This window comes from Cloeon dipterum, chromosome 4 (genome assembly GCF_949628265.1).
Source record: "Cloeon dipterum chromosome 4, ieCloDipt1.1, whole genome shotgun sequence".
NCBI classification, from domain to species: domain Eukaryota; kingdom Metazoa; phylum Arthropoda; class Insecta; order Ephemeroptera; family Baetidae; genus Cloeon; species Cloeon dipterum.
The window spans coordinates 27,210,783-27,229,034 of record NC_088789.1 but is presented as its reverse complement, the minus strand read 5'-3'; the positions used below and the strand labels follow the sequence as shown (position 1 = coordinate 27,229,034).

The 18,252-nt window shown below is 39.0% G+C and overlaps 1 long non-coding RNA gene across 2 annotated transcripts in view; it reads left to right on the top strand.

The window, feature by feature from the left end:
* The window catches only part of LOC135942704 (uncharacterized), a 34,002-nt gene extending 16,319 nt beyond the window's left edge, over window positions 1-17,683 (top strand). For both annotated transcript variants that reach the window (XR_010575121.1, XR_010575120.1), the window contains exon 3: window positions 17,009-17,683. This is a non-coding gene — a long non-coding RNA (uncharacterized LOC135942704). The remainder of the gene's footprint in view (window positions 1-17,008) is intronic.
* The last annotated feature ends 569 nt before the right edge of the window (window positions 17,684-18,252 follow it).

The following is an 18,252-nucleotide window of genomic DNA, read 5'->3' as shown; positions in this document are numbered from 1 at the left end:
GGCCAGATATCGAGTATATTTTATCTCAAGGCAGCGCCACACCCCGAAAGATCATTTTGGCACGCTTAATTGAACATTCATGCATGATCCAGTTTGCCGACTTTGTATTTTGCCATCTTGGAACCTGATCAATTCAGCAAATCAAGAGGTTTTGCGTTAATCGTATTAAAAATGTCTTTAGTTAGTCCGTTTGCTGAGCATGATGACTTATGATCGCACGAGCAACGTAAATTATTCCTCAGACGCCGCTGCGCTTGGGTGGAGGAAATTGCCACGGCGACGGCAGCAATTTGAGCGGGGAACATGAAGGCATATAATCAAATAATGAGCGGCGATGTTGTATTTTACATTAAAGTAGACATTAAGATAATCATCGGCGGTACTTAAAAAGTCGTAAATAATACTCCATTGTAAGTCAAGCTTGTTTTCAACGCTGCTGAAAAAGCTCAAGAATACACGGATAAATTAACATAAAATTTTGGTTTAAACGGGGTATCAACATTTTTTACAGAGCAATTTAAAATATTAAACATTTCTAAGAAATTCGAGAAGCTTAGATTTGCCACGTGGACAATCAATTTAGCTATCCCTTGCTTGAGGCACCAAAGAGTGGGACGCGATTTATGCTACCTCAGATGCGTACATAAGATAATAATTGCAGTTGCCACCCGCTGAGCACAACCTTCATTTTACCACTGATACACAATTGCAATGACAACATCTGCTAATTTATCAACTCCTTGAGTCAACGTAAACATAACAGTCCTTTCAATTTTTAGCTTCCATCCATGACAATTTCACTAGTTGCACGAGACCTGACTTTAATCAAACAAGGCTCGAACTCCACGCCATCATCCACCAAGTATGATGTTAGTCCAAAATTCTGTAAGACATTTTTTTTTAATAAAAGTGTAATAATTCAAATGACAAAAACATTAGACAAATATAATGGTACATACAATTTGTTTGGAATAATGGAAATAAATTAAACCAGGCTTCATCCTCGTTGCAAAATTGTCGTTTTAATTTCTCGACTATAGTTTTGACGTCCTAATCATGAGTAAACAATTAAAATCAATAAAATATAAATTGTCATGAACACAACCTCGAGTGGTCGCCTATTTCAAAAATTGTTTGGAATCGACAATTAATTTTCCTCGTCATGTTGCAACAAATTTATCCATTTCTTGTACCTTAAACAATAAGATAAGCACGCCTGACATGCGGATTGGCACTCATGCTTGCAAACGTTCTTACAAAACGGATTAAAATGACAAATAAGCTTGCATTATTTGAGGTAGATATTATGTATTTATTATTGCACGAGGGGCGATACTCGCGGTGCTGCGATGATCACGATAGATCGTTCGCAAAGGAAAAAAGGGCCGCCGGCACATGACTGAAATAAGCAGACAATCAGTGCTATGCCCCGCGCTCAACATCAGGTGATGAAATCGGCGTCCGTCGTGACTCGCGAGAAAAGTGAGAGCCCAAGTTATTCCCTTTTGGCCTAGGTCACCGCCGATAATTCACGCGCTGACTAGAAGTTGGAAAGATCCATAAAACGACGGTGTCTCACGTCATCCACAGCCCTCTAATAAATCACACCTGTGAAATGTGTCGTGCTCCTGCTACAATTAATACCCGAGGGAACGAATAAACAATTTAAAATTAGCTTCAGTGAGCTAATTTCAGATGAGTTTTGATATTGAATCACGATAAAGTACTAAAATTAAATTATTTAAGGCCTTTTTGCATATATCTCAGGTTGCAGATTGTTGGACGGTATGCCTAATTTGCTTCAAAAATCTAATTCATGCAGGACCTTAATATTGCTACATATATCGGGCAAATTTCAAACCGGATGAAAAGCGACTCTGAAATAGAAAGTTGGCATAAACTGGACCGGTGGTTGTGTTAATCCTTTTCACTTTTCACCCTCTCATAGTCAATAGAGGTTGGACAGCCACTTTGTTGCAACAGGCAGCCCTTCGCCAGACACAATACTATTTTTCGCAAGGGCAGCCACCGCACGTGAAATGAACGCGTGCGTGTTTCGAAATCAATTCCTCGACGCCGCCACCGCCGCCATGGCAAACACAATTTTCGCGCAGACCGGTTTGATTCGAATCTTTCTCAGTCGGCCGCTTGATTACACAGCCCACCGGCATCTCAGGGCGGGCAGCAAACCATTCTCGGCACATCGCAAATCATCCAAGCAGCTATAAAGCATAAATACATAATATTCGCCGGGCTGGGCCGGCGCTGCAAACCGGCCGCCGCCTGAGGAAAGGGCCTGTCGATTCAACGCGGTTCGCTGCTTGGCCTGCGTCGTAAAATCCGTCTCGTTTTCCACCGCCGAGCCGTCGCACTGCATTGAGTTATTTTTTAATTAGCAACATTCGTTGTAATTGCTCTTTATGACATAGCTCAGCGCGTTTGCAACCAACGTGCTTCCTCCCGGCAACGTGTGATCAGTGCGATTAGACCCCTCGTCAAAATTGCGCTGCCAAATTATTGTGCTTTTGAAGGGCAGAGTGTGAATTTCATTTAAAATAATGGGATAATAGCCAAGTCTGAAATATTTTGCGGCTAAATTAGACAAGCCAGACAGCTAGACGAGTTCAAATTAAGGAGAGGACATGTTGATCACCATTCTAAAAACGCGGGGATCGTTTTTGCACATTTAAAAAAAATGACGCTGAAACTTTTGATTTTTCGGTGAAAACCAAACAACCTAAACATAAAATATTGACCCAAGAAAAATTCGTGGTCATGCATTAAACATTGAGCGTTTTTAAGTAAAAAGCTTGTAACAGCCGGTTCTTGAAAGGTCTATACAAAGCAGCAATTTAACGAAATTAAGCCAATTTGGCCAGACTTGCGCAACAAAAAACGCGTAGTGCTCGACAAGACGATCGCGAGTGAGTACAAAGAGTGGTTAATTTAATTTTGCCGTGGAACACACAAATTAGATTTAATGCATCGCACCTCGAAGGATGCTGCGTGGCCGAGTCGCCTTGATTACAGGGCAGTCGTTCCCGCGCCGTGGAGCCGCATGTAACGCGAAGCGCCATAACTCAGCGTGATTGGAGGCTGGCGGTAATTGCTTCTTGATTGCCAGATTTATTGCGCGGCTAAAATATGCACGTAATACGCACTGTTGAGGCACAGGCAACAACAAAAGGGCTGAGAGACGCGCGGTAGCCTGCTCGCGGCCGTTTATCAAAAGCGAAAATGCGAAAGTCTAGAGTGTGTGTGTGTGTGGCGAACAATTTGTTTGAAACGACGATGCACGCGAGTAATGGATGCGCTTTGCATGAGGCGGCGCAACCGGGCAAAAAGCATACGGCAGAGATGCGGCCGGTGATTGCATACATGTGTTGCATTCGAACAAAGTATCAGAGGCGGTTTATCTCGCGCGATTTCTCGTCTCGGCCGCGCGGGCGGACGGATAATGAGCGAGCGCGCAACGACGGCCTTTTGTTTGAGTGTCGCGCGCGATCGACGCCGATTGATCGCGGCGGCCGAGAAGCTGCGAGCCAAGTTTCTTATCTGCCTCGCTCGACTTTGCTTCAACCGGAGAAGAGAGTGAGTACAAAGTGACATTGAGCAATGCATCGCGACTCTTGTTATAAATTGCTGCGAGAGCGACTCGGGCTCAATCAATCATCTTCGTTGTGTGTGCACTCTCTGCTAATAAAACGTCTGAACTGTGCTGTGGAGAATATTGTATTTTGAAGCAATTGCGACTTCTCATTGCCACTTGTGGAAAACATGTTTATATCAATACATACTCACTATCGGCTTTGTGAAAGCAAATAATACTCTCGAGAACCATCACGTTTGGAGCATGCTTTCGAGTAATATATTGATTTTTATATTAAATTAATCGATTTTTCTTGTCGGTCATTGACTAAATAATGCTCATCGATCCTGTAAAAATTGAAGATGATCACAGAGTAAATTAAAAAAAATGTAAAGTACACAATTGCAATAATACCAAACAGATAGATCCCAAACTAACAATGTTGCGGCCGCAAATTACGGTAAAAAGGATTGCGCAAGGGGAATTGAGTAATTTGGGCACGATTTCTCCACAACTGCTTCTTTAAAACTGGCGAGAGCTGTTTTCACATGAATAATATGTCAACTTTGACGAGCAAAATCGAGCATAAGTGTCGTCCGACAGGCAGGCCTGCTTATTATTCGATGCAAGAAGCGCGATCGCTATGTGTGAGGCCGTTTTCACGAGTCGACGAGTGAAGCGAAAACTTTATTATAAAGTCGGTTCACAGAGGTGTGTAAATTGCCTACCGATGGCACGACGATAATCTGCGCGCGACCCTCTGCATATCAACGCTGGCATCCGCGAGCAAACCAGGCGATGGCTGGCGACAACGACGACCGTGCATTTTTCCTGAGACCAGACTGCGGTGATTTCAACAGCGCGTGTTATTTATCATAATCTATCGGGTTGATAAAATAATTTCCCCTGCTCGAGCGGCATTGGCTGCGGATCGAGTCGAATCCCCTCCGCCTCGCTCGCACTTCATTTTAACTCTTCTGTGAATTTTCTCTCGCACCTTGCTATTATTGTACCCTTTTTATTTATGATTATTAAGTGAGCACACACGAACACAATTGGCCTCGTCTGCAACACAATTGTCGTTAAATCTTTTTACGATTTTGAAACAATTACGTCTGCGAGCGGTTTATTTTTACGCTGCGCGCACAGTTTTATTTCGTCTGCTCCTTCTCGGGATGTAATTACACGCCGCCGCTCGTAAAATTAGCAGACGTTGGTTGATTTTGTGCAACGCTGTGGCTGTGAATTCATTAAGAAGTTGTGCCCGCGGAGGTTCAGCTCTGCTCTAAATGCGGAAAATTGTTTGCCATTAAGTTCTATCTTGAGCACACAATCGTAATGGCGGCTGTTGCACAAGTACCTCTATTACAATTTCCCTCTCTTTTGCATGTAAGTGAATAATTTCGAATCTATTGTTGACCATGCCGTTGGCTCGCTTTGTTGAGCGCAGTGCTTTGCGTGCACGTAGCAATAAAAGAATCCGAGCGATGTTCGGGGGTCGAGTTTGGTCTGATTTGCGCCTACATGTGACTCTCTTGAGTTGCAATGAGGAGACGGATTTGGGAAGGTTGTGAAAGCTTTCAGACTCTCTACTTACTGGTTTTACCTTTCCAGCAGGCGTGAATTAATATCTCGGGACGAATGTCTTGCGTTTCAATTTAAAGAACACGGTGCGGGGCAGTCACACGAGCTACTTAACTGGTCCTTTCTCGTGGCTGGCTTCCTCCAAAGAGGCCCGTTCGCCCATTGGATGTTAATTGGAGGTGAGTTTTCGAGAGTTGTTCACTCTCTGGGGGTCACCTTTCTTGAAATAGGTGAAGAATGGAAAAACAGTAAAATTTTTATTTCATTCGATGTTGTTCTCAGAGTTGACATTTCTTGTTTCTGTTCAGTCAGTACACCTTTGCAGCTTACTTTTGCCCTTCTTGTTATGCAAAATAAGCAAATAAGAAGCATTCATTCCGATTCTTTGAAGCGCGCACCAAAGAGCAGGAAGTTGGAATTGCAATTTTTTACGAGCCCATTTTTACATATTTCATTTTCACTCGGCGGGTATTCTCGGAGACGAGCGGACTGACAGACTTCTTTGCGAAGTCGCAGAAGAAGAAGAAAAGCGATTTGAAACTGCGCCATAAAATATAATCCCTTGCTGCGGCGGCTCGTAAATTATTAAATACAGCTTTTCCATAATGTAAAAGAAGGTCGTAAAGAGCACCAGGAATAATTATTGCTGCGCTGCCGCTGCACGTTGCGGCCGCAAAGATTGTGAACATATGTGCCATATTTCTACTACAAAATGCTTTAAATCTGGGTGGCTATACTCTCTCATTTAATTAATAAATTGGATAGGAAACTGTTTGAATCACTCACTGGCGGGCCAGCCCAACTTTTTTCTAGTGCTCTAGGTCAGGAGGATAATTGGCAGCTCGCGGTGACGGCAGACGCCGGATCCGCGACCGCCAAACCAGAGTGGGTCGTTAACTTCATCATTTTTACTCTCAGTCAGCGTGACCGGCGCTTTCCTTTCCCAACGGACGCCCCTCAAGGCGTATCTCGCGAGTCGTAACCCGTTTTTTGCTCACTGATTCGCGAGATACCGACCTTGGCGCTGACAGACGGGTCAATTGGCAATTGAAACAAAGTCAAAGAGTCAACTCGAAAACCGTTGTTCATAAATTGACCCTTAGGGACAATCAGGCTATTCAATTTCTCCTTAAATAGCCCTACTTTAAAACGGCGTGATTTAATCTCGCTTATTTACGCACTTAAAATTTGATTAGAACTGTTGAGCAGTGCAGCAGTGTGTGGCTTAAAGAGGATTGTTACTGCAAAACAGTGGGACACAATTTGCTTAAATTTTTTACATAAAGTTGGCATGATTTTCAAATGGTGTTTACTTTCTTTCTACCTGAAATCTTTTTTATTTCACAACAAAGAGTTTATTTGGACGACAGAAATTTTTCGATATCAGTCCGTTGGCTCGCTTAAAGTTAAGACTTTCTTTCAATCATCACAATAAAAGTTATTTAACCATTTCTGGGATGCCCAATGCCAAAGATGTCAAAAGGTGGTTAAATTAGAGACAGGTAATGCTCAAATAGCTCAACGGAGACGCCAATCGCTGGTTTTCGCACTTTTCCAGCAGTTTTTGGGACACAATTGTCTGGCGTTTAAATTTTGAATCAAGATCTCGGTGAGGGGAATCAAAAAGATTGGGCCCAAGTTCCTACGCTGTCACTCGTGCCCCATGCATGTCATTGAGGTGAACTCATAGCTGACAATGAGCAGAGGTTCTAAAAAAGAGATTACCCTAAGAGAGGCATACACCATTGAAGATCTCGAGGAGAGGAATAGAAATCTCCTTAGAATATTTATGGTCATGTGCTGTTATCTGCTTATTTGATTAACTGCAATGATTTATGACATGGTAATACATAATAAGAATTATTTGCGCCCGATTTATCCTATTCATTTGCAATAACTAATACTATTAAAGTGGAATGATACTGGACAACAATTAAAAATATTTAAATTGTTGGATGCCATAAACAATTGATCGATTAACAATTTTTTCAACAATTTGCAATAATAAAAAATGGACCTTCCTACAGTAAAAATTCAAATTTCGCCAATTTTCTCCAAAATTTACAGTGCTTGAACATATTTTCTTGGCATATTTCGATTCCTCTCGTCGAGATCTGTCCAATTGTGTATGCCACTTATTGGGGAAACTCTTGGTTTTGAAATTAAATTGGATTTCAAGTAAGGAGACAGCCATTACCATTTGAAAAGCACGGTAACTTTCCAGCCAAATTTCTCAAAAAATTACAGTGCTTCTTAGGTCAATTTAGGCTTTAACTGAATCCTAAGGGACAAGTTTATGCATTGGCAACAAGCATTTTCCAGGCTTTTCCAGTATCATTCCTCTTTAAAAAAATAAAATAACAGGGTAGTAATTATTATTGCCTTACAATAAACATAATAAATTTATTGGCATCGTAGAATTTCTTGAGGCGCCAGAAATCTTCGAGCGCACAACAATTATAATATAATGTTCCGTTGCTGCTCTGTATCAAAACACTGAAGCATTTGAATTTATAGTCATATTGTTAGAAATGTCCCCAGTCTTGAATTATGCAATGAATTGCTTTATGCATAGGTTTGGCAATATTTCATGACATGTGTTGCAGTTTAATTTATTCACATCCATTCAGCTAAATGCTTCAAAGTCAGTTTCATTTACACAATATAGTTATATGCACGCATGTACGCATGCAGTAACATTATTTGCAAATCCAAGGTGATCATCATAATCAAGCCACCTTTATACGAGGTGCCATAATAAACACACCTTTCTTGCCTTTATAAAAGGAATAACAAATTTCCAATGCGCGCACAATGGCAAAGGTCTCCACGCGATGACCATATCGCGAGAGGATATTGTGCTAGATAATGTTCATATATTCATTCAAAACACTGTTGGCTTGAGCACCGAGCGCGCGGCCGTTGCGTCAACGAATGGGAAATTTATGCATATTTAATTTAACGACGCAAACACAGAGAATACGTATAAGCCGTTCCATTAGGTTTCCTTTGCCATCAAAGCATCAAGTAATCGATTTCACGGCCCTTCCTTGAAGTGGCAATCGATTGATTCCACATTTCTAATCCATCTCTTGTGCGATCTGCAAAGTAACTGTATAAAGCATATCGTCTTGGTGCCGTAAAAATCGCGCATGTGTTCTTGGTGTACCCGTAAAAAGCGCGTATGTGTTTTTGGTGTACCCGTAAAAAGCGCGCATGTGTAAAGTTGCGCATCTGAAAAAGTGCGTAAGTAACAGTGGGTTACCAAACACATTTTTTTTTAAATTTTAAATTTTTGGCGCCTATTACATGCCCTCCAAATATTATGCTCCTCTGACAGCAGGAACATCATCTAGTGACAACGCCAATAAGTAAGGATAGTAGCCGGCAGCCGCGTAAACATGCATACCTCTCATGCACCTCTCATAAGATTCATTTTGTTTATAATTTCGTTGGTAATGTGAATGAAGTATGTTAAAGGTATAATACATGAAAACTAGTAAAATAAAATGCAATACCAATACTTCTGTTAGAGCAGCTTGTAAGGATGATGAGAAACAAAGAAAGGAAAACTACTTCTTGCAGAATGCCCACATACACGCGCATGATGACAAAACTGAGATAGTTTTGCAACTCCAAATCTCGGGTTTTAACCATTAGAATTGAAAAAACTAACCACTGTTGGAATTTAGCGGTGGTTATTTTTTAATTCTGTTGGTTCGAACCTGAGATTTGGGGGTATAATCAATCCAAAAACTCAACGCGGATGTTCAAAGGTCACAATCTTGGGAATTATTTGAGCATACTTCAAAGCTTTTTGCTCAGGGGTGTACTATAACAAAAATTTAATAAACGTTTAACTCGTTTCAACATGGCTAACAGCTTTTATGTTTACCTCAAAGTGGTAGGTCAAAGATCAGGTCATAAAAATTAACTTTTGGATTTTAAACTCAAATTTGAAAATGAATATATTGAAATTTTTTATTTTTTTCATAGCCATTTTGTAGAGCACAAAAAATTAAGCTGCAAACGACAAAATTTGGAATGGCGTTTTTCCTCATTTTTTTAATAAAAAATGAAAATTTCGAAAAATCTTGTTTTCTGAGGTTGCTAAAAATCGATGATCGATGAAATCTCGACTTGCAATCATCCGATTTTGAAAAAAACCGAATACCGTTAGACTTGTTTTAACGTCCCCAAGTGCACTAAAGGGGTATAGTACCCACCAACCCCCAACCCCCTTTTAACCCCTTAATTACCTGAAATTTAGCATTATTCGTCCGTTTCAACACCTTAGCACGACGTTGACTTGTAATTGTCTTCTTCAAATCAATTTAGTTACTTAGTTCACTTCAATACGAGTCAAACGGTACTTAATTTTTGTAAATAGGACCACCTTTTTGTGTTTAGTTCGAGATTTGGTGCTCATCGAGCATTTTAATGCATCCGCGTCTTTGTGCCACCCAAATATCAGGTTGTAGTGGTCCTATTTTCAAAAATTAAGTATCGTTTGACTCGTATTGAAGTGAACTAAGTAACTAAATTGGTTTGAAGAAGACAATTACTCGTCAACGTTGTGCTAAGGTGTTGAAAAGGCCGAAAAAATGCTAAATTTCACGTTATTAAGGGGGTTAAATGGGGGTTGGGGGTTGGTAGGAATCATACCACTTTATTGCACTTAGGGATGTCAAGACGAGTCTAACGGTATGTGGTTTTTGAAATTCGGATGATTAGAAGTCGAGATTTGGTCGATCATCGTTTTTTACTAACCTCGAAAAACAAGTTTTTTCGAAGTTCTCATTTTTTAATAAAAAAAAATGATACAAAATGCCATTCTAAATTTTTACGTTTTTAACTTAAATTTTTGTGCTCTACAAAATGGATATGAAAAAAATTAAAAATGTCGACATATTCATTCTCAAATTTGAGTTCAGATTAAAAAATCTATTTTAATGACAACGACATTTGACCTAAAAAATGTCATGTTTTTTTGAAATGCAAAATCTCCGAAAACTAAAAATTAATCGCTCATGATTAAAGTACAAGCTAATGTTGGAAAGTATATAATTAGGCACTAGGTTTGAAGAAAAATCATGAAATTTCTTATTAAAACATGCAGGTCTCGGAAGAAAGCCTATTTGAAAAGTGGGAACTTGGGCTTTGCTTCGTGAATTTTTGATAAAAATTGTAAGCCACCATTTTTGCATCTAATAACAGCATTCAAATACAGCAACAGCTTCGATGTGCTCCATGCATTGTAGTGGGGAAACAGTTTTTTCTCTCTCCTGTAAAATTGAGATTTGGAGCTATGCGCAAATTTTACGGGTACACCAAGAATACATGCGCGCTTTTTACGGTTACACCAAGAACACGTGCGCGCTTTTTACGGGTACACCAAGAACACATGCGCGATTTTTACGCCACCAGGACGATATCGAGTGACGAAGCGTCTGCAAAATAATTTCATTGCACACGTGGCTGTGAAAGGCAGTCCATATTTAATTAGCTTAACTACACTCGTGCAATCGTGCTGTGCACATGACTGTATGCATGAACATTGTAAATTTAGTGTGACGTACTAACTACACTCACACAAAGCAATTATTTAAAGATAGAAAAATCTTCAAAGCTCTCAGTGAGCAACGCGTGAGCAGATGTGCGAGCGAAGAAACAGTTTGCCCCCATAGTGCGCTATATGCATTTAAAAATAGGTTTAGGGATTTGTTCGTGGGGTTCCAAGAAGCACACTTTGAAAGCTTTATGATCACTCACTGACAATGAGAACTATGGGTTAATTTTAATTTGTTAAAATATTTTTGCCCCTGTAATTTATTTGAAGCTTAACCAAAGATTTAAAACTTTGAAAATGGCTAGTTGTTGCAGCAAATTTATGCTTCAATTATGAATCGAATTAAATGAAAAAATATCCCACCGAATCTGTAAAAAAATAAATTAACGGTTAACAAATTTGCAAGCAATTCAAAATAATTAAAATATGTTATTTATTGCACTTCACGGAACAAAGTGGAAAATCATCCAAACTAACAATAAGAAATTTCCTACTAACTACCTTCGTTTGCACGAATGACTGCACGCGAAAACGCTGGAAAATGCATCGATTAGTAATTGAAATATGGAGATTATTTCTGATCAAGTGCATCAGTCGCACTTGTACTTTTCCGAGCCAGGGGCTAAAATTTACATATAATGGAATTGAGTTTTCTCATTTTGCAGCAAACGAGACGTGTCTGAAAGGCAGCGAGCGTGTTTATCTCATCGACGTGTCAACCAAATATGGCTGCAGCACTCTTGTGCTCGATTTCTGCTTGACATTGTTATGTTCGCTCTGCTTTGAAGTCAATTAAATTTCACAACATCGCGACGCGTCTTGTCCGCGTATCAATTTTGATGCTCGCGCCCCGCTATATTACGAATTGCATCATATTATTCACTTGGTGTCACCGCCGTGATAAATGAGCTTTGCTTGAGTGTTCGCTCAAATGCGTGTGACTGCAAAAAGCCGTTTCCGGACTTTTACACAGACGCTCATCTTTATTAATTTTATTTGTCCCTCGTGCAAATTAATGAGCCGCGAAAACGGACACCTTCGCGCACAAGTGCGGAATGCTGTGTCGCGTTAAAATCAGTGAAAAACAAGGATAAATTATTTTTTACTTGTTTAAAGTTGCTCCCAGACGCAATTTGATCATCTTTGTACAGAAAAATCTAGATATAAACAAGTTAAGGAAACTTAATCCTTCGAATAAGAGATGCAACATCCATTACGAACTGTTCTCTGTATAAAAAATTAAGTTTTACGCTTCGATTGGACACCGTATATGATCAAATATATATTTTTTTTTTTGCTTAAAGTCTTGTCGGTCAGTGCATCATCTTCTTTATTTTCGTAATCAGGGTCGTCTTTCTGGTTGAACAAGAATACTCTTAAACTTTGATGTTTCCGGGTCTTTCAGTTTTTGGCGAAACTATTGAATTCATGTAGCCTTTCCTGATGTGAACCGAAAATATAATAAAACTTCCCCAAGGATTAGTTCCAGGCTACGTAAATTTTTAATGGTTAATCGTAATCGTAGATAAAAAAACTGATTATACTCTGAAATCTGATGATATTCCTTTTTTTTACATTTACACCAAATCTTTCTTGCATTATGTTTTTACTGCCGAAAAAATTAAGCTAATTTAAAGGTTAAAATTAATTATCTCAAATTATTGAAATGAAAGCTTTAGGATCTGGTAGTCAGCTTAGAAATTTTTAAAACAAGATAATATAGTTCAGTTAATGGATTATTATTATTATTTGCAAATTTCCTGTCTAACGTTTAAAATCTAAAAGGTATATTTTTCAAGAAAATAAAAAATTAACCGCCATCGATCGATACAACTTGTCAATCTTGAAAATATTATCATGATTGAATAAAAACTGGTGTCGAAATTCAATTTTGAATGATTTCCCATATTAAGGAGCTCCGTAACTCGCGAACTGCGTTGTATCGATTGATTCCACATTTCTGATCCATCTCTTGTTCGAACAACTGATTCTTGAAAATTGTCAATCCAATCATTAAACAGTGATAACATTTTTCATCGTTTTATAAAATTTTTAAGTTTAAAAGCTCCCTAAATATGAATTTAAATATAAAAATAGTGTCTGCGCCTCGAGAGATCGTTTCTGTATTTTCACAGTTTTGGTATGACTCATTTGAAATTAGTTCTGTTCTCATAAAACACGCAAGATTGTGTGTTTTACAAGTGTAATTTCATCTCACAACGGGGAAAACACTAAGATGATTGAAAATTGCTTTCAATGCTCCTCGTGAAAAACGTGAAGGTTGCAGCCCATAAACAATATAAAGGTGGTCGTGCTTGAACGCGGGTTCTGATTAAAACATAAATAATGCTAAATTGGCGTTTAAAATGATTAGTTTGAATTCGACCGCCTCTTCCATCTGCGCTCTCTCGCTCGCTCACTAGCTGCAATATTACAAAAGAAACAAACAAGTTGTAAATAATTACTTTCTGCTACAAGCGGGCAAGCCAGGCGTTCATGCAATAATTGAGCATAATTGCATTCGGCGCGGCGATAAATTGCATCACCTCGGTGCTGGCTCGTCCCGCTCAACTCGACGAATTTGTGAACCTGCTGGTTTAGTTGAGCCAAGAAACACTACTTGTGAGAAACTCACAGAATTAAGTGATTCCACACAAGAGAAACTGAGTGTTGTGTTTAAATTTATGAACCACTTTGTCAAGTTTCAAGTGAAAATTTTCTGCATTGAAAAAAATATATTTTTACGCGGTGAATAAATGAAGAAGCCTTTGAAATTCCTCTCTGTGAGCTTCTTGCGAGATTTAAACAACCAGTTGCTCTGTCTTCAAGGATTAAGCGATATTTTCTCGACTTTTTTGTTGTCTTGCTGCCTCTGGATCTTTATGGGAAATAAGCAATAATTGGCGACCCTCATTCATAGCTTTGCCGAGCGAGAAGACGGGCTTAAATTAAATGCACGCATTTATAGATGAAATAAAGGCAGGCTTTGTGTGCGGCCGGGACAAACAGCGCTGCTTGATATGCGAGTGCGACCAAAAAAGGCTGCCATACGTCATATTTTCGCTGCTGCGGATCGACGCAGTGTGCAGCGCGCGATTAAAAAATCATAACTCACCAGGCAACGCCCTGAATTCAAATTGCACCTTTCTTATTCGCCTCCTCTTGTTGGAGCGCGCGAGATAATGCGCAATTAGCCTAATGAAGGCTGCACAGATTGTTCTCGAGTTCATTTGTGCGGTGCAGCAGCCTGTAATTACTTTGTATTCTTTTTTCACGTCACTCTAGGAAACAAGTGCCTTATTTATTGTCCTGTATTATTATTGCCATTATGTTCACGTGTGCTGACTTATTCCATTTTTTTTGTCCTTCGTGAAAGTTTAGAGGTCGGTTTAATGGATGGGTACGTATCGAATTTTAAAATAAGAATTGCTACACGATTTTGTTCCCCCGGCGAAGGGATTTTTATTTAATGCTACCTTCCGCAGAAAACATTAAAACCGATCATTGCACAATATTTAAAAACGAGCCTCATAATTTGCTTAAATGAAGGCACAGCAGCTGCGTCTGCAGGTCCACTGGCAATAAATTACCTCGATCACATTAAAAAGAAGCACACAGCCGGCTAAATAATATAATGTGCCAGCGTTGTGATGCGTGCGTCTGTTTCGTGTGGTTCGTTATCTCCCATTGCGCCGGCGGAGTCTCTCTCTTTACTATCGCGCGTTAAATTACAAATTACAAGCTAATAATCTCGTGCAATTAAGATGGAGAATGGCCCGTCTTTTCGGCGAGATGAGCCGCTTTTTTCTCTTTTGCCCGTCTGTTCCCATGAAACGCGCCGAGTGAGTGAGTGACAGATAAACGAGACGCTGCCTCCCTGCATTTGGGTCTATTTACCCGGCGTGACCTTGGATTCTTTGCACGTGCAATTTGTCTGTGTACTTGGTGGTGAACCGAATAAAGCAGACGCCGAGCTCATGGCGGCTGGGGAAGTGCTACAAAAAGACATATGTGTGTTGCTAACGCGACAAAAGAGACTCCACTTCATACATGAATGCAACAGAAAAGAATTTGCAATTTAAGTTTTGCAACAGAACGGTTTATAAATAAATCATCATACAAACTCCTTCAATGTCTTAACAATTAGAATACAGACATACGTTATTCATTAAAATAAATAGAACAAATATATTACAGTAGTTTAATTTGGTTTGATTTTTAATCAAAAAGGGTGTTAAAAGTCTTTAATTTGAAGAGAAAGATAATCTTTATTAACGTTGCAAAAATTTTAACATTGCCTCACCGTCTGGTGAACGCAAATTGACTGCTTTCAATATTGATTCAAATACACACACAATTTGTTAATTATTGAGATCCACCCATCATTCCCTTTCATATTTTCCAGTGTGTACGCTCTTGGCTAGTAATTTACTGATCGACTTCTTTGTAATTTTACAACATTTTTAATTAAATAAACTTACTTGTAAAATGGGAAAAAACCTTACGGGGTCATTTATTTTATAGAAATGGGATACATTTTGTTTTGGACTGTACAGCACACTATTATTTTTTTTGCAAATTATTCAAGTTTCCTTATTTCTTTTTCTATGGGAATTATAGGAGCAAAAATTAAAATTGTTATTGCCAGCGGGGGCAAGATGTGCGATAAAATTGGTTCGTACTGCGCAGATCCAAGATGGCGTCTGAATGTGGGAAGCAAAAAGCTCTCTTTGGATTGCCGTACGAGTGTCAAGAGTTTGTTTTTACGATCCAAAAGACACAATTAATACAAGTAATGCAAATTATGTCACAGTATTGATGAAAACTCGGTTCTTTTTGCGCATTTTAACGTGAACGTTTTTTGCGCCATACTCCACCGGACGCCATTACTGCGCGTCGCACGAATCTGGCCCCCGCTGGTTATTGCCAACTGTAAAACTTTTTGCACCTCGTGTCTTTGCTAAGTCATTTTAAACATATGCAACTAGTCAAAATAATAAACTTCATGTCGGTAATTAATTCCATTTTTTTATCTCCATCGGCTAAACCCTTTTCTTCTTATTATAAAATCTTTGCACTGCCCTTTGGCAAGGATTGCGTGTTTAGGCACGGCTGGATTCTCCCCTCACGCTGCAACTTTGTCTTGAAGCCATCTTACAAATTATAATGCAGACACACTCGTTTATACAGCGTCCGGCCTCGAATAATAATGCCATTATTTATCGCGGGCCGAGATGAAGCTGCGCGATAAATATGGATATTCCATAGAGCGAGGCTCCAGCGTGCAAGAAAGCGGAATAATTGAATGGTGGATCGCGAATTGCAAAGAGGCTGTGAACTGGCGGCATGAACAATAAGTATACGCGAGTGTTCTTTCTGTACACTCGCTCCGAGACCAGTCTGCGGCGGCACATCCAAATCCGGCCGCGGTTCAATTGCCGCAAGGGCGCGACCGATTTTATCGTCCGCGAGTGCACTTTTCGTCTACTCCCTAAATTGAGATGTGATTCGCCGATTGCAAAAACCAGTAAGCAGAGCAGTGGTGGCGACACTTTGATTTATGGTTGCCGAGGGCCACATTGATGGTTTGACTTTGCAACGATCGTCGACTGCATTGATATGAAAATTATCGGGTTGAACTGACTGAGAGTAACATAACTTAATATCATACACCAGAGCAAAAAACAATTAAAATATTGCAAAGTGCAATTATTGAAAATAAATTAATAATAAACTGCGCACAGAGGCGCATGTTAACAGTTTCAATTTGCATGTTAATGCATAATATATAATGATAAAGCTAATTAAATTACGCCCCCAGAACGACAAATAACGATACACTCATTGAGCCACTGAGCCAAAACAGATTCTATGAAAGTAGCTTTTTTGCAGCAGCAACGCACATTTTACAAAAAATTTCAAAAAATCTAAATTATGGCCACGATATAAAATATCAAAATAATATTTCCAGTTTGATATTAAATGCAGCGCTTTAGTTTTTAATTTTTGAAGGTTGAGGATAGCTGCAAATTGAAAAATTATTCATACTTCTTTAAGTTCAATGGCCTCTCAGTAGTGACGCAGAAATTTAAACATTGAGATACTGCATTTAATTTCGACTGGAACTTGAGTGCATCTACCTCCATTAGAATATATAACAGAAGTCAAAATACTCTTCAAAAATCTAAAATAATGTGTGTTTTCCTCAATCGCCTTTTTTATTCCCTGCAATTGAATTTAATATGTATAATTAAACTCTGTTTCAGAAGAATAAGTTCAAACACTTCACTGAAGACTAAACATCAAATATTCAGAGCCAAACTGACTATAATGGACGCCATTCAAGTTGTACAGCGCTCTGGTTGGCTCCATATTCTTCATTTACTTGTGAGAAATTCATCACGCTGTTCAGTTCGATTGGGCAACACTTAGAGGTCTGCAGAGAGACAACCGTTCCATGTTTGAATTTTTATAACTGCCATCTGTGTAATTTAGTGATCATGAATTATGAGTGAAAGGCGTGGCCCCAATTAGTCCCGATGAGTATTTAATTTATAAAGATTGCAAGCTTGTTTGAGTAAAACCACTAAAACTTAGAAGCCTAAATTAAGTTGGTAAATTTTAATTTCATTGCTTTAATATTGTTAACCAGATTCTCGTCTGATTTTAATAGGAAAAACTTATGTTTAAACCCTTTCTTATGATTTTTTTATTTTCGTTGTAAATAAAATGAAGAATGCACAGCAACAATTTGTAATGTAAAACTTTGAGGTTTAATAATTTTAATAATGAGCAAAAAAATGGCAAGAGCCTATATGTATTATAATCAAAACCAGTTGGCGTCACATGGTCGTAACAAAATGTATGATTAGATTGCAACTCGACAACAACAACAAAACATAATAATATAAGAGATAATAAAGGTGCGAATTTAATACATACGTCATAAAACTTTCATTGCCACACACATACATAATTCGAACAACTCGTATACACATCTTCTTTCTTCAACCCTTATCTCAAAACAAATATCTGCGATTATTAGACAGAGAGCATAATATCATGTCACATTCTTTAACTGTTTCAAGGAGTAGAAAATAATAATATATTCAGCTGTCCAGCCGAGCTGACAATGAGCATAGCTCACAATTTACACAGTTGAAGTCTAATCTAATCGTTAGTTCAAACTTGCAGTTAGGCAAACCCGCTCCATTGCACTGTCCTGCAGGTTGCATAACTGTATAATTTAATTCCTTCGAAACAAGTACATATTTATTCATTTAATCTGCTTCTCGAGTAAAAACTCGTACATTCACTGCAGCTCGCCGACTGCGAGACAGATAAATGATCAGTTGGAGACAAGGTGACACGTCGCTGTTCGCCCGGCTGAATCGATGACAAATTGCCCGATTTAACTTTCATCAAGTCACGCTTTCGCAACAGCATAATGCAAAATAAAAGTGCACAACTGCCTGCTCATACGCACCACTCGTATATTATATACGTGTAT